We start from the raw sequence: 18,735 nt of genomic DNA, 5'->3' as shown, positions 1-18,735 counted from the left end.
TTTTATACTTAATTAAACCTTCCTGAACTTAACTTGTTTAATTCTACAACTAGAGTAGAGCAGGCTTGTTGAATTAACGAGCCGAAACTTCTGGCAATTTCGACTCATTTAACTAAATGAGTCAAATCGTGCACACTTAAAAATCACTATATGTATAACTTTTGTTTTGAACTCATCTTTCCTTTTGTCAAAAATGGAACAAGAACAACTTCAAAAAGGCCAACAATGTCCAAAAGAAAAATGACCCAAAAAGAAGAGGTTTGGGCCTTTTTAGCATACTCTATGACAAATCTCATAAATCTTGATCAAATAAAAATGAGAAGTTTTAGAATACGAACCATCTTGTCTTGTCCCCTCAATAAAATTCATTTCCCGTTAGTACATATGTTGTAATTTATCATGCATGGTACATATATTTAATTCCTTTATTATAAAAATTAAAATTATCAAAATTATAATTTTTTTTATTTAATGTTACATGAAATTAGATTTTCGATATCTTTAACAATTAAATTTTGGTAAAACGATTATATATGGACACTGCGTTGAAATATCATATATAAACTAAGTATGTATATATAGACATATAATATATATTTGGAATTGAGAAATGTTAACATATAATAAGAACACGAAATCTGAGCTCATTTAAAATTAATGATGCCAAAAATCCTCGAATTTTTTTTTTGCCATGATTTGGCTCCTATTCTCTTTAATAGGAAAGGAAATTGAGATGATTACTATAACCAATGTCAGTATATATACTAGTACATCAGAGTGACAATATATAATCTAATAGTCAAGCTTAGCTAATTTGGGAATGTTAAGCAACTCTCTAAGATCCCATTCCATGTACAGATGATCCCACTCTAATTATGCAGTTTCTTAATCCAGGATTAGTTGGCTTTAAATCATACCTGCTCCTGGAAACCCTGGTATATAACCTCATCACCACCTTTTGTGTAGTATATTAATCAAACCATAGAAGGAAATAATAATGTTTGTACCAATTATTAATTAAAACTCACCGCACTACTAAAAGGATTCATTTGAACCAGATCTGGTACCTTAAAGTTAAATGTAGTTGATGTATCATTTCTAGATGCTGGCTTAACCTGAGCTTCTACAACCTTGCAAGAGCAATCTATATATGATTAAATTCTAATTTGAACAAGAAAAATATCTTGTTAGACAGCGGTATATATATAAAATACATCCTGAAGACACATTCAATGTCATATTAATTATGCTTGGACTCTTGTCCAAAACCCAGTACAAACCAGGTTGGCCAAAGGCTTGTTACAGAAAAAAGATGACCCAAGTCGTCAAGACCCATGGGCAGAAGTCGTCAAGGCCCACACTTAGAGGTCGTCTAGATCTACGAATATGAGATTTTCATGGACTAGGCCGAATACGGCTGAAAGAATAGAGACATGACGGGAAACATGAATACTAGCTCCTACAATGAAGGATCTAGAATTCCTTTCCTTATAGGAGTCCTAATTACCATCTATGTTCGAGAGTGTTCCACCAAGTCTCCCAATGCGAGTCTAATCCTAGACTCACCTCTATATTTAGGGGCTCTACCCCTCAACCTAGAATTACATTTTTGGGTTAATTCTCTACAACACAGAGATACATAGGCATCTAGCGAGGATATCTAGTGCCATCGTGAGAACAACCATTAAATCTCCAAGATCAGAAACCCTAGAATTAAATATTAACAATCCTAGTTTTTATTTCGTAATATTTGACGCCGTCTATGGGAAAACAACAAGCATATGATACTTACACGAAGCAGAAACAAGAGTGGAAATAATCATCTCGCCTCATCACAAACAATCTCATCAACAGTGGAGATATCTCTATCAAGGATTGATATCCTGATCAATGCCACAACCATGCACGAGATGCTGAGCTTCATGGATGGTTTCAGCGGTTACGGTCAGATCAAAATTCACAAAGATGACACCTGAAAGAAATATTTCATAATCGACTTTGGTGTCTTTAGTCATCATGTTATGGCTTTTGGACATAAGAATGCATGATCTATTTATTAGAGACTAGTGAATAACATATTTTCCCATCTAATTAGAAAGAGGATTGAGGTATATGTTTGATGACATTTTAGTCAAAATCCTAGCCAAGGCCGATCATAATAATCACTTCTGGGAGACATTCAAAGTGTTAAGGTACCACAAGATGATGTTAAAACCTTCCAAGTACGCCTTTGGTGTTGGGTCTGGAAATATTCGGGGCACACAATCTCAAAAAGAGAAATCAAGGCCAATCCCGATAAGATCAAGCCCATCCTAGATATGGAGCCACCACACTCCATCAAGGATGTTCAGAAATTGACCAGAAGAATTGTAGCTCTGGGAGGTCTATTTCCAAGTACATGACTGGAGCTCTGATGAGAAATGGCTGCCCTTCTTCAAAATCCTTAAGAAGGTAAAGAATTTTGAATGGATAGCTGAGAGCCACGAGGCCCTTGAGCAGCTAAAAAAGTACATGACTGAGGCCTCATTGTTGTCCAAACCTAGTTCAGAGGATATTTTTTACTTATACCTCGACGTCTCTTAACAAGCCGTGAATGCAGCCTTGATAAAGGAAGAACATACAATTTAGAGGTTGTCGACTATATGATCAAGGTGCTCTACAGAGTGATGTTAAACTATTCTACTAATGAATAGTTTCCGCTTGCCCTAGTCACAGCCTCGACGAAGTTGAGACCATACTTTCAGGCCCACAAAATCGAAGTCCTGACGGACCAACCTTAAAGGAATATTTTCATAGCCCGAAAGCAAGTGGAAGGCTGTGACATGTACAGATGATCCCACTCCCACTATGTACAGATGATCCCACTCCCATCATGCAGTTTCTTAATCGAGGATTAGTTGGCTTTAAGTCATACCAGCTACTCGAAACCCTGGTATATAACCTGATCAACACCTTTTGTGTAGTATATTAATCAAACTCTAGAAGAAAACAATAATGTATGTACCAATTTTTAATTAAAACTCACCGCACTACTAATAGGATTCATTTGAATTGGATATGGTACCTTAAATTTAAATGTAGTTGGTGTATCATTTTTGGACACTAGCTTAACCTGAGCTTCTGCAACCTTGCAAGAGCAATCTATATATGATTAAACTCTAATGTGAATAAGAAAAATATCTTGTTAGACATCGGTATTGATAGAAAATACATTCTAAAGACACATTAAAAATCATATTAAATATGTTTGGAATTCTTGTCCAAAGCCAGTACAACCCAGGTTGGTCAAAGGCTTGTTACAGGAAAAGACGGCCCAAGTCGTCAAGGCCCATGGGCAGAAGTCATCAAAGCCCATGCGTAGATGTCATCTAGATCTATGAATATGAGATTTTCATGGATTAGGAATAATACGGATAAAAGAACAGATACATGACGTCAAACATGGAGACTAGCTCCTACAAGGAAGGATCTAGAATTCCTTTCCTTATAGGAGTCCTAAGTTGAAGAGTTTTCCACCAAGTCTCCCAACACGAGTCTAACCCTGGACTCACCTCTATATTAAGGGCTCTACCCCTCAACCTAAAACTATATTTTGGGTTGATTCTCTACAACAAAGAGATACGTAGGAATCTTTCAAGAATAGTTAGTTCCCACCGTGAGAACAACTATTAAAGCTCCAAGATTACAAACCCTAGAATTAAATATTAAAATATCCTAGTTTTTATTCCCTAAAATTTGGCACCGTCTGTGGGAAAATAAAAACCATGATACTTACATGAAGCAGAAATAATAGTGGAAATAATGATCCCGTATCATCATAAATAATCTCATCAACAGTGGATATACCCTCTATCAAGGATTGATATCCTGATCAATGCCACAACCATGCACGAGATGCTGAGCTTCGTGGAGGGTTTCAGCGGTAACAATCAAATCAAAATTCACAAATATGGTACCTGAAATAATTCTGTCATAATCGACTTTGGTGTCTTTGGCCATCATGTTTACAAGAGATTGGTGAAAAAGATATTTTCCTATCTAATTGGAAAGAGGATTGAGGTCTATGTTTGATGACATGTTAGTCAAAAGACTAGCCAAGGCCGATCATAATAATCACCTCAGGGAGACATTAAAAGTGCTAAGGTACCACAAGATGATGTTAAACCCTGCCAAGTCACCGTTGTTGGGTCTGGATATATTTGGGGCACATGATCTCAAAAAGATGAATCAAGGCCAATCCTAATAATATCAAGCCCATCCTAGATATGGAGCCACCACACTCCATCAAGGATGTTCAGAAGTTAACCAAAAGAAATGTAGATCTGGGAGGTTTACTCCAACTTTGATGAGAAATGGTTGCCCATATTCAAAACACTTAAGAAGGTGAAGAATTTTGAATGGCTGAGAGCTACGAGGCCATTGAGCAACTAAAGAAGTACATTACTCAGGCCCTATTGTTGGCCAAACCTAGTCCAAAGAACATTTTTTACTTATACCTCGCGGCCTCTGATCAAGCCGTAAGTGCAGTCCTTATAAAGGAAGAACATACAATATAGAGGTTGTCTACTATGTGATCAAGGTGCTCTACGGAGTGATGTTGAACTATTCTATAACTCAGAAATTTGTGCTTTTCCTAGTCAGAGCCTCGATAAAGTTGAGACCTTGCTTTCAGGCCCACAAAATCGAAGTCCTGACAGACCAACCTTGAAGCAACATTTTGATAGCACGAAAGAAAGTGAAAGGCTCATTAAATGGGCAATTGAGGTGGTTAAATTTGATATCAAATACAAGTCTCAAACAGCCATCAAGGCTGAGACCTTAATAGACTTTATGGTTGAATGGACCATTAACGACGAAGAATCTGGGGGGTAAGAGATAGTAATTCCGGAAGTGGTGAAGGCCTAGTCTTGCAAAGCCCCGAAGGATTCATGATTGAGTATGCATTGAAGTTGGACTTTCCAACAGGAAAATATGAAGTTATGATAGCCGGCTTAGGCTTGGCTGGAGCCGTGAGGCCAAAAACCTTAAAATTTTTGAAGATTCAAGACTTGTGATTGCTCAAGTCAAAGTCAATGGAGAGTTTGAGGGTACCTGAGAGTCGTAAAGGAAATACTGACTCAGTACCTGAGAGAAAAAAAATTAAGTGACAAAAAATTGATTTTCCCAATTATGATCATTCGATAACTTGAAATTTTCATTACAAAAAAAATTCTATAAAAAAAGGTAGATAAGATTCATAGATTTACAATAGGATAACTTCAATTGTACAAGTACTATTATTAACCAACATCTTCTTCTCTAATAAGGGGTGTTCAAGTTTTGGTGGAGTCCACATTTCTACACCCTCCTTGCTCTACCGAAATAAACCATTTGCACAATTAGCACAGATTAACAACATAAAGGAAGAATATAATAGAAAATTATACTAATTAAGTATACATGTCTTCCAAAATTTTTGGAGACGGAGGGAGTAAAAGTTCTTTGATATGGTGAGTAACAATTAGAAGAGGGATTCCTTTTAGATTGTATGTTGGACTAAAGATGAAACTTTAACATAATTTATAAGCTCTTTTAACCTCATGCAATAAATCAACATAATAATAAATATACCACATGTCTATACAATGAAATCTCAATATTGCTTTCTAAGTATCTATTAGTTTTACCACTTATTAAATCTTTGTGATCTTTTAAACTTGCCATACTATGTATGACTGTCATTTCTTCCATTTTGCCATATTTTTCTATTGTTGAAGCAATTTGCATGTATTTTTTCTTCTTGCATCACTTCTCCTATGATACATGTTAGTAACTAACCCATACAACTTGATATACTTATCAATGTACGCAGGTTGTTTCCCTTGCATTGCAGCCTCGTTGGAGGTTTTATTCCCAGACTTATTATATAATTTTCAAGTAATTTATTAAAACCTTTTATATGTAAAACTTTTAAAAAGTTATATATTGTTAATTTTTGAATTATTACTTGTGAAAAAAATACACAAGAGGTGTATATATTCATGATTTCATTTCATTATTACATTTATATTTAATCTAGTTAAGTATTATTGGCCAAAATGAAAAAGAAATTGAAATTTAAATACAATCAATTTTATATTAGAATTTAATATTTATAATATTTAAACCAACATCTATCCATAAATTTTAAAAAAGAGAAAAGAAAATAAAGAATGTTTTGATTTAAATATTTGTAAAAAAACATGATAAAATTGAAAATAGTCATAATTTACCAAGAAATTATGCATTTACTTACTGAAAGCAACTTGAGAAGGAATGTGATTATTTTTGTATTTACTTATAGATATGTAGGTGTGTGTATATATTTGTTTGGATCATAGTGCCTAATCAATATATAAAAGATCAATTGTTTATTTTGTCAATGATCAAAGAGGAACACCAAAGCAAGCAAGCTTTGAAAGGAAAATCCATTACGAAGAACACGAAAACCGGTCATTACGATATTTCGGCAGAAGATGAAGCCAAAATTCGGGAGAGGGACCAGGTTTCTTATATAATATAATATGCTAGTGTAACAAAATTTAAGATTTTTAAATGTAAAATAATTTGTATCTTTGTAAGTAACTCCGTAAATAAATTTCAATTTTTTATTAAACAAATATATATACTAACCATAGCATAACTTGTAATCAGGTATTCAAAACTTCTCCCTAGTTTGAAAAGTACAAGAACTCTTGGATCCGGGTGTCGGAAAGGGTAAATGGACCGACAATTGTGACTAGGGAACGCACAAATGGTGGAAGAAATGAGAAGGTATATAAAAATTGCAAAGAGATATTATCCTTACTAGCTGTATAAATTATCATTAAGATTTGATCACATTATATTTGGATAAGCATCTTCTTTTTCCAAACATTCATAATTTGTCATTAATTAATTATAATTAGCTTTCCTGTGAACCTCATCAAGTTTTTCCCAAAAAAATAATATTCTTGAAAATAGAATCAGTAATAACTTATATTGTAACTATCTTTTTGTTAGTTCTATCATCACCCCAGCTTGACAAGACAACTTCGTTCAAAGAAGCAGGTCTATAGCTTCATACGCTATGGCTTTGTTACAACGCACAATGAGGGACTAAGTTCATTAGAAGCCGCTGAGAACCTTGTTGTAAGTTATATGCCTAACAAATAGAACTTTTTATGCAGTAGTATGTGTGTATATGTGTTGCTAACTAAGCCTTACATGCAGCCTGAGCCCAAAAGGCAAAGGAGAAAGACTCCAAAAGAAGCTGTGGAGGAGTTTCTCGCAGAAGCTCGTAACAATCTCAATAATTACAAAGGATGATAACTAGAAAGTGTAGCTTGTATCTTCTAATCCTGGTTATATTAATGTTGTAATGAGACAATTTAAATATTATGTAATGGTAGTGATTTTGGCTATAATGCTTTTCTTACAGCTATGACTTTATTGAATGGATTGGTGTCTGCAAAATTGATCAGTTTCATTTTAGAAACTAATTACAAACTGTATTTGAAACCAGCCTCACTGCTCCATTAAACAATATCGGTCCCCAATGAACTCATAGTCAGTGTCATTGATGGACTAATGTACTACAAGAAATCACCAATACCAAGAACCTTTCTTCTGCCAAAGATAAGAAATGTAGCTGATGGGGTGAAAACTGCATCCCTGGTGGAGGGTTTTGTTTAGGTGATCCTACTGGTTGTTGTGGTAATTATGGCTGTTTGATTATTCCTGGAGTGTGCTTGGGCTCTGATTGCTAACCAGTACATGTTTAACTAAATAAGTTATTTGCGCAAATAACTTATTTAGTGATTGTATTCTGTTAAAACTTAAAATAATTGTGGTCAATTACCTTTCTCCAAGTCTAAGTTGTGATTTATACCCTGCACTTGTCTCTTTTGATTCTATCAGTTCTATAATATTCTATATTTTTCTCCTTTCAATATTTTAAACAACTGAATTTTTGGAATTTGAACTAATTGAAATTCTAACATGAAAATATAATATAGGCTAGGATTGTATAGGCCTCACCAAATTTAAAACTAAGGTACATAAATTTTGACATGCCTACCAGTACTATGACTCATATGAACTCATGTGATAAGTTTGTATTTGTAATATGATACACGCATTTTGACAGTAACACTGATGAAACAAGTTGAACAAAGAAGCAAACAGTAAATTGTCACGATAATGGTTTATGACTACTTTTCTAGCTAGTATATGTTAGTAGGAAAATTGGAAGCTTTTCTGATACCACCTAAAAATTCTTCAAAGAGTTCTCTATTTAATCCCAACTCACACAACATAATTTAAAATATAAATTTAATAATTTAAATATACCTCAATTATGATATTTTTGAAATTATGATTAAGTTGTATTACTAATCAAGTACTATAACCACACTTGAAAAAAATTAAAAACCTCACAATCACAAAATATCATATCATACTAGGAAAAAAAATACCAAACCTGTGAAAAAACTAACTCTAAATATATGCATTTACTAATTTCAAGTTCCTTTACATATGAGAAATCATCATACTAGCTTATTTAAAATAATAAAAGCCTATTACAAATTATAATTAGAATACAAAATTTCTTATGCCCTTTTCCTTTTAACATTGAGAAGATTGAGAATACCCTCCAATATGACTTGTTTAACATCTCAGACTAGGCCTCCTCGCACATACAATAGGAGGGGGACAACGTAAGTGAGCGAATGTGCGTAAATCACGTCAAACATGATTGTTCTAGGCGGGGTGGGCCGTCCTGACTAAATCCGTCCTCCCAAACACACTATGGATACTAAATAATCCCCTGCCATAGACATCTATCTGCACGAAGCCAACCTATATGAATAGAAATAAAGATGTAGGATAGGAAAATGAATTTAAAGAGAAATATGCGTTGGGCTAGACATTTTCGTTTTTACTTTTTGAGTCGAGGGACTATTGTTGTAGAATTTATTAATAGCATTCAAGGTTGAACACATGACTCCTAGTGGAGTTTACAACATCTAATGATATATCCGAGCAGATTGAAAAGTCCAATTCAAACATTCCCCCATTTTCAGAAATAAAGATCTGTAGTTATAGATTATTTTGGTAAGTTCGTTCAATATGGTTCACTCAAGCGCTCTAGTATACTCTAGTTATTCACATGTATCGGTTTGGGGTACGGTCAGTTCACCGGATCAGCTTCAATCACAAGGAGAGAAAATAGGGCCTCTAGGTTCCTTTTTATATTTTTTTCTAAATGGCCAGAAGCACTTTTATCTTGGAAAATTATACAATTACCTAATGGGAATTTAGCCGCACCCACTAATGATATATATACTACTGTTGCTTTGATATTACTCACGTCATTGGCTACTCTCACCAACCTAGGACGTCGGACTAACAACTATATCTAACGAATATAAATATTTCGGTAATGAAGCATAATCCTTTTGGTCAACAACTACCGGATGTCTAACTTTGCTACCTCCCTCTTCTCAACTTGTATCTTGTTCGTTCTCGATACATGTCCTCCTATTTCGTCTCTTCTCGAATCGTGTTTGCAAAAAAAGTGTCGAGCCAACGGGGTCGTTTTGCAAGCACGAATAGAATGATCAATAAAGAAGACAAGAACTATGCATCAGTCTACTATCATGATCAAATATTTGTGAAAAAAAGAAACATTCTCCTTTTTGTTTCGTAATACTCCGGTTACACCACAAATACAAGGTTTCAACATAAGACACCTGCAATACTACTGTGGCGATCTTAGCAACCAGTACCAGAAATATAGGAGTGAAGGTTAGCCAAAAGCGTCCGTCAAATAAAAAGATCTGACCCAACATAAATCCCGTATCACATATTGAGCGCAGCTCAACAGTGCAAATGCATCACAATAGAAGAATGGTGGTCAGGTAATCAAACATCTAAATGCATATTGCTTAGTTAGGCAGATTTATTTCATTGAATTATATCATATATATGTAAGTGGTTTTATTATTTGGTTAAATGCTTGGATACCACCACCAGCAACATCATGATCATGATGACGAGTTTGGCTCAACTTAGAATTTTATGTATGCAAATAAATTTCTAAATTTTACTTTCGTACTTAGACAATAGTCGAATGTATGGGTATGGTGTCAAGGATTACGCTAATTCAAGGTTTATGTTGTTTTAAGATATTAAGAAGTTTAGAATTTGTTCAAGTTTTAACATATTGTAAGCTTTTAATCTATTTAATCAAGGGAAGATGATGTTTCTAATATTTATATTTGTGACGTTTGTGTTGAGATGTAATATCCCGTAATTTTTAAAATTTAATTAATAATAGAATAATAGAAAAAGAGATTAAAATTAGATAAAGACTAGGATTTAAAACTGAACCTAAAATTTGGATCATATTCTAATATGGATAACTTGTAGGTTAAGATATAAGGTTTTGTATCGTTATAAATACATCATATTCGTCTTTCTCATTTTTAATATCAAAATTCGTAGGACTCTTCTTAGCATAAATTATCAATCTTGTAAAATTTATATAAAATTCACTGTAAGTCAGAATTTGTTGATTATGGACATTTCTGAAAGGTATTTTCATTCTCTACGACTATCGTGTTTTGTGTTTTCCAAGAAAACATCGTTTAGATGGTCAAAAGGCTAATTTCAGATCTGGTCAGTTTTAGAGGTAAGTTTTCGATCGATCTTGCTAGTATTTTCAAAATTGTGTGTTACATGTTTACATTTGATTATCAAAACTTGGGCTAAGTGATGATGTGATAAAGAAATATATCGATGTATATGTGTGTTGTCTAGATGATAATTTTAAAATTCTAATTTATGCCATGGTTTGTGAAAATATCGAATAAGAACTTAGGACCGTAGTCACCAGATTGTAGTGATAGTTTTTTGAAAATTTAGGACCGTTATCCCCGGGTTGTAGTGGTCGTGGAATGAGTTATTGATATTGAATTATTGTTGTTTATGTTGAATGTGTATTATGTGTATCGAATAAGAATAAGAATATGTATTGAAAGTATTTGTTTCATATATCGTATTGTATAAATTATCGTATTTTGTTATATGTGTTACTTGGCCTACTAGTTGGACCGATTGGTTTCTTGCTGGGCTTCGTAACTCATTCTTTCAAATTCAGGTTTTATCAAAGATTCGAAGTGGATAGCATTGGAGTTCGAGGACTTAGTTTTGCAGTAGATTGATTTTGGACTTCCGTTAGCTGCATTTTTATAATAGTCACCTTTGTAATAGAATTATGGATTAAAATTGTATTTTGTATTAGTTTTGATTTAGAATTCGTAGTCCAGGAGTGCGGGCTGTTATAGTTGGTATCAAGAGCAGGTTGTTCTTCAGATTGTATTAGGTATGAGACTAGTACATTCTCTAGGATGCGTTCTTGTGGACCATAATTTGACCTTTGGTAGATCGGGGGTAGATGTGTCACGAATTTTAGGATTGTTGTGAATTTGGGGACCAAATTTTTATTAAGGAGTGTAGCACGTAATATCCCGTAATTTTTAGAATTCGATTATTAATAGAATAATAGAAAAAAAGGGATTAAAATTAGATAAATACTACGATTTCAAACTTAATTAGATTAATGGGCCTTAGATATAGGGTTTTGTATCATTATAAATACATTATATTTATCTTACACGTTTTTAATATCAAAATTCGTAGGACTCTTCTTAACATAAATCAGAAATCTTGTAAAATTCATATAAAATTCATCGTAAGTCAGAATTCATCGGATAGTTCTTTTCGTTCTCTACAACTTTCATGTTTTGTGTTTTTCAAGAAAATATCGTTTAGATGGTGAAAAAGGCTAATTTCAGATCTGGTCAGTTTTAGAGGTAAGTTTTCGATCGATCTTGCTAGTGTTTTCAAAATTGTGTGTTACGTGTTTATATTTGATTATCAAAATTTGGGCTAAGTGATAATATATTTGATAGTATTATCCGATATAGATAATGTATCGATGTATATGTGTGTTGTCTAGATGATAATTTTGGATCTCTAATTTGTGCCATGGTTTGTGAAAGTATCGAATAAGAACTTGGGATCATAGTCACCGGATTGTAGTGACAGTTTTTTTGGAAATTTAGGACCGTTATCACCGGGTTGTAGTGGTCGTGGCATGAGTTATGAATTTTGAATTATTGTTGTTTATGTTGAATGGGTATTATGTGTATTGATTAAGAATAAGAATGTGTATCGAAAGTATTTGTTTTGTATATTGCATCATTCAGATTATCGTATTTTGTTATATGTGTTACTTGGCCTACTAGTTGGATCGATTGGTTTCTTGCTGGGCTTCATAACTCATTCTTTAAATTTCCGGTTTCGTCAAAGATTCGAGGTGGATAACATTGGAGTTGGAGGACATAGTTTTGGAGTAGATTGATTTTGGACTTCCTTCTGCGTTTTTATAATAGTCACCTTTGTAATAGAATTTTGGATTAAAATTGTATTTTATATTAGTTTTGATTTAGAATTAATAGTCCGGGAGTGCAGGCTTTTACATGGGACAATTATTATTATATATCAGATGCTTGTCTTGTTGTGTTGGGACAAAACAAGTTTAAAATTCAAGAAATTTGAAAATAGAGCAATAAAATTAAATTTAAAAATAAAATATCAACAACCAAATACAGTAGTTGTAATTAATTAGATAAATAGATAAATCAGCAACAAAAACATCTCTAGCTTCACCGACCGTAAATGGTAGCTAAAACTAGTAGCAAATAAGTTTTTAAAATTAGCGATAAAAACAATTCCTAAAAATTGATGCTAGAGTTGGAGACAATATTCGGTCGCAAATAGTAGTTTCTAAAGTTAAAGATAAAAGTCGGTCACATATAGTTGTCGTAATTTCTGCTACAGTTATTGGTCGATATATGCGTCACAGACAAATGACATCATGGTGTGACAATGCTGACTAGGATTAGCGACGACCAGATTGCTGACATCGGTCACTAAAAGTGTTGTCGCTAAAAAACATCGCTGTTGTGCCTAACAATGACTAATTTTTTTGCTACAGATAGTGGCAATGGGACTCGGTCGCATATAGGTATTAGCGACCGTCGACAGTCTCTAATATGAGGTCACTGATAGACATAATTATTATAGTGATATAAAATAGAAGAGTTCCATTTTCATGTGTTAAAAAGCCTTATATAATGTAATTTTTTAGTTGAATACATTTAATATTTTTAACATAAAGCCAACATGAGATCTTTTCATGTGTTGACTACCTAGTGATCATCCCTAAACCTACAAATTGTCAACACGACCACCACCTTCATCATAAAATTTTTCTTGAATAATTGATCAAATACTTTCGCCCTTACTAGTTTTCATTCCTCTAATAAAGGAAGAAAATAGACTTTAGGATCTTATCCTATAATCTTTTCCCTCGGGACTAGAATAAATATGAACAGTTTTTTCATTCCCGTATAAGGTGGAAGATTGTAAAAAACCACTACCACCGAGAAAATCATGTACACTTTTTTCACCAATAACAAAGGGATTGAAACCATTAGTTACATTATTTAGATATATATTGCAAATGAGGGATAGTGCTGGTCAAATTATTTCCATTGATCTCCGTCCTCGAGATGACTAAGTTTTTCGGGTCATCTCCCTATATCATGTCAAACATTTGGGCGTATGTTCGAACATATAAAATATTTTTAGATGAGAAATAAGATAAAAATCTATTAAGACCTTGTGTGGTATTCCTTCCTAGTTTGCTAATTTTTACTTTTATTTTGACTTCGGTAAAAAGTTCAGTCGAGAATTATTCTTCCCTAGGAAATTTTCCAACATCCTTTTTATCTCACTTAATTGTTCATTAAAGTAGTAAATTCGTGATGACCTGGATCGAGTAATAGAGAAGAGTTCAAATGGATAAGGAGATATTGATAATTTTCTAGGGAAAGGAAGAGTTTAATTGTTCAAAAACTAGTTACAAAATTAGTTACTAAATGGCTGTTTTTACTTTCTTTAGGACAAATAATTTTTTCTTACTTTTATCAGAATTTTACTTACTCTCATTAGTTGAATCCAGTATACAACTTTTTTATCATTAAAAAAGGAAAAACAAAAATGTTGAATTAGAAATAAAGGAAAACTAAAATGGTTACCATAACAAGAACAGTAAAATAAGTATGAACATAAGTTAACTTTTCTGGACTACCAAGTTGCGGACATTATGATTTTAAAGAGAATATTGATCATTGAATTTCGAAAGGGAAAAATGAATGTAAAGCCACATGTATCATTTTCACAAAAAAAGGTTTGTAGAGGAAGACCTTGCTCGTCCATGTTATCTTAAAAATCATAAAGTCTAATTCGTAACTTGAACTTATTTGTGTTTTTAAGAGGACATTGACCATTAAATTTATAAAGGGAAAATGAATGTTGAGATATCACAAAAAGATAAGACTTGTTGAGGATGACTTTGCCCGTCTAGGTGTTGTGTACACCTTTCATTTTTCCATGTCACATTTGACATTGGTGAAGACTATTTCCTACCACCGGTAGTTTTTAGTTTTACGCCGGGAACTTGTAAAACCACTAATTTCTTCTTGATTTTTTTTGCACTATTTTGATGTATGCTAAACAAGGTCATTTCTTATCACCATAGATGAGCATGGTAATAAAAGGATTTAACGGGTAGGTTTTGCCACGTTTTTATTGGTAAATAAGATAAAAACCAGCCTTAATCTGGTAAGAAATATTGCAGAGTTTTTTTATATAAAATAACGTGTTTTAGTGACATTGCATACCAAATTCATATCAAAATTATAAGCATACAAAAATATGAAAAGAGAAAAGAAAGAATTAAGAAAATGAAATTTCCTTAGAGTAGATGAAAGATGAATGTGATAACAGAAAATTAAGTAGTTTAGATGTTAAAGTCACATATTTTCTGTCTAAATATGGTTGATTATGGGTTTGAGAGGGATTTATGATATTTTGGGTTTTCATGAAAATTTTGAACTTGGGATAATGATGGGGGAGTCCTGTTGTTGTAAAAATGATGTGTAAACTTACTGATGTTGGCATGTTATTTTTGTACTGATTAGCGACTGAATAGCGATATTTTGGTACTTATATGCATAAATCAAAGATCTAAAATTATCATCTGGATACCATACATATACATCACTACATATACTTTCAAATATATTATCATTTAGCTCAAATTTTGATAATTAAATATACTCGCAAAACAAACAATTTTGAAAACACTAGTAAGATCGATCGAAAACTTACCTCTAAATTTGGCGAGATATGAATTTACCCTCTAATCGTTATTTTCATGAAAAAAATAAAGCACAAAAGTTGTAGAGAAAGAAAGAGTTTTCGGAGAACTCTAGGATCAACGAATTCCTATTTATGATGAATTTTCTACGAATTTTGCTGGCCTTTTACCCTACAAATTTTGATAATAAAAACATGGAAGACGAATATGATATACTTATAAAATTAGAAAACTATATTTCTTAACCTACAAATTTTCCAAATTAAAGTATGATTCAAATTCTAGGCCCATTACTCTAATTCAAATTTTATATCCTAATCTTTATCTAAATTTTAATCCTTTTTTTTCTAATATTCTTTTATTTCTGAAAGTTACGGGATGTTACAAGCTACCCTCCTTAAAAATATTTGGTCCCCAAATTCACAATAAATCTATACGTTTACACCCCCTAATCTCTTATGGGTCAAACTTAAACTATAGTACGCATGAACGCATCCTAGACAATGTACTAATCACATATCTAATACACTCTGAAAGATAGCATGCTTCTTATACCAACTGTAATAGCCCGCACTTCCGGACTAATAAATTATAATTTATTTTAGGTTCGATTTACATTTGATAGTCCAAGAAGTGTAGGCTGTTACAACAACATATATTCATTTTGACAAGCATCAATAATATAGTGTATAAGAGAAAAATTACTATCTTTTGGAAGAACATCGTTAATCAACACGAGCAAATAGTCGAACACTTTCTCGAAGTATTTTATTGTATTCTTGAAATGTAACAATTTGCTACTAAATGTCATCTTCATGGACTTTTTATTACCGTCATAAATAGGAGCTCACTTATCAATAACATCCTTGTAGAAAGATAACATCTTTTGTTTGACTTCATAAACAATAATACTACCTCTGGTTTCTCCATCGCTATTATTTGGTCCACTAAAATCTCGTAACGATGCAGCTATATCAAAAGGTTCTTCGCCGTTCAACAACACTTATAAACCTAATAAAATTAAAGATATATAACTATTCACACTTAAATCATTTTTATAAAAAAATAAAAAATGCATATATATACAAATTTAAAATCTTTTTTATAGAAACAAATTCTAACATGCAAGTCCATAACCGAATGTGTACCAAAACCAACAACCCACCGCAGGTGAGTGTGAAAAGACTGAAGATTTAGTATATATTAGTTGTTGACTTGTATCTATAAAACCTCAAACACTCTCATCATAATCAACGTGAGATGTTACAAACACCCCCTCTTATTGGGACGACATCCTCGTGGAGTTCACAAATATACATATGGAACCTAGACAGTGGACTTCTGGACGGTTAGAGCTGTGTAACCATTTATAACATCTAACCCCACAACCGAATGTGTATATTCAATAAAGCTAATAATTTGGTACATATTAGTTGTTGAATTATATCTATAAAGACCCTAAATACTCTTATTTTTATTAATGTGAAATGTTACAAAAATATTTAATAAAGTATAATTCAACAAGGTCACCCGTTTTGAAAAACAAGTGCATGTATAGCACGAGTTATAGACTTGTAGATAGTAATAGAGATACTTGTGGATAGAGAGAGAGAAAAAATTCACAATTAAATGTAAGATTTAGATAGTAGCTATAAGAAGATTAAGTAGATGTTGCAGATGTTGTAATAAATAGGGTAGTTAAATCTATTGAGTATTTAAATCTTACTTGGAGTTATGATCTTTCCAATTTCTTTCTAGTTGCAAACCTCCTCTTTATATTTTTCATTTAGTTGCTCCCTCTTTCTAATAGCCATGACTTCTTCCATGGAAATGAAAGGAAAATCTGTGGTGGTAAATGAAGAGAAAGAAATCCTCTGCCCAATGCCTCTGATAGTGTACAATCCATACCAGGTGAATGATTATGTTAATTCATTTTTTTTGTGGAAAAACAATTATTTACATACTTGTATGAACATGCTTGTATTAATATTCTAATATTTTAGTTATCATGTTAATTAAAATACTTCATTTTTAGCAGATCCAAGAAGGACAAGACGAGCATAGCCTTTCCGAACACGAAGACAAAGATGTCAACAATCATGAAAAATCTGTAAAATGGAATTTTAGCTTATTTACTTGGCAAAAAAAAAACTTTCTAACACAAAAATATTCAATATACCATGAAATTATGAATTTATTTGTGAAAGCAATTATTTAAAGATATTAATTTTTTAAAATATAAGTCATAAATCTAACTGTCCATGGTTTAATAGGAACCAAAGTCGTCTATAAAGGACATAACAAAGGGTCATTATGATCTTTCGGCAAAGGATGAAGAAGAGATAAGGGAGAGAGATGAGGTGACTTATATACACTAGTTTTACCATGTTTTAGGGGTTACTTATTTACAAGCAAGTCCAAATACTATTATTTTAACCAAGTACAAATGCAAGTAGGTATTCAAAAAATCTCTAGAGTATGAAAAACATAAGAACTCTTGGATCCCCCTGTCCCAAAGGGTGAAGGGATGGACTATTGTGACTTGTCAACGTACAAAAGGCGGCATGGAAAAGGTAAGATAAATCATATTGTGATTTGAACATAATTTAGCCTTTGAAAAATTATATGTAGGTTGTAATTTGTTTTACTTGATGGCTATTATAGTTATTAGCTATTTTATGAACCACATCAAATATTTCCCTAAAAATTTATTTTTATGTGATTGCATCTAAGTGGAGTAGTAATATATACTGTTCAATCTTTTTGTTAGTTTTATTATCAAGACAACTTGACAAGACAGCTTCGTTCAAAGAAGCAAGTCTATAACTTCATACGCTATGGCTTTGTTCCAAAGCGTAACCAGGGACACAGTTCATCAGAAGCCACTGAGAACCTTGTTGTAAGCCTAACACATACATACTTATATGCACTAGTATGTGTGTATATATATATGTATATATATATCTAATTAAGTAAGCCTTCCATGCAGCCCGAACCGAAAAGGCAAAGGATCCTGACTCCAAAAGAAGCTGTGGAGGAGTTTCTTGCTTAAGCTCGTAGCAATCTCATCAATTACAAAGGATAAGAATACTTTGTAGAAATTTTAGCTTGTGTCATGTGATCTTGGATGTTTTGTTATTAGGAGACAAATTAATCTAAATAGTTATGGTGAGCTTGACTATATTATTGTTCTTTTGTATTTCTATTGCTATGGTGTATGGTTGAATCAAATTATTGGGTGTATAAAATTCAGTTTCATCTGATTCTAAAAAGGAAAGGGAGAAACTAATTACAATGTGCATTATTTACATTTTGGAATAGTGTATCTTATTCCTTTCAAATTTCTTGATATAACATACAATTTTGATCATAACAATGATGCAAATATCTTATATACATTTTAATATTTGAGATGAGTAAGATGCAGGATAATGCAATATCTA

The 18,735-nt window shown here is 32.6% G+C and overlaps 1 long non-coding RNA gene across 1 annotated transcript; it reads left to right on the top strand.

Annotated features, from left to right (window-relative positions):
- Positions 1-17,043: 17,043 nt before the first annotated feature.
- On the top strand, positions 17,044-17,852 carry LOC141670577 (uncharacterized). Its single transcript, XR_012554636.1, has 4 exons — positions 17,044-17,203; positions 17,331-17,402; positions 17,566-17,652; positions 17,749-17,852. It is a non-coding gene; the product is annotated as an uncharacterized LOC141670577 (long non-coding RNA).
- Positions 17,853-18,735: the final 883 nt, after the last annotated feature.

This window comes from Apium graveolens, chromosome 7, assembly GCF_009905375.1.
Source record: "Apium graveolens cultivar Ventura chromosome 7, ASM990537v1, whole genome shotgun sequence".
NCBI classification, from domain to species: Eukaryota; Viridiplantae; Streptophyta; class Magnoliopsida; order Apiales; family Apiaceae; genus Apium; species Apium graveolens.
Note: the sequence above shows the minus strand (reverse complement) of the source record. Positions and strands in the feature narration are given on the sequence as shown.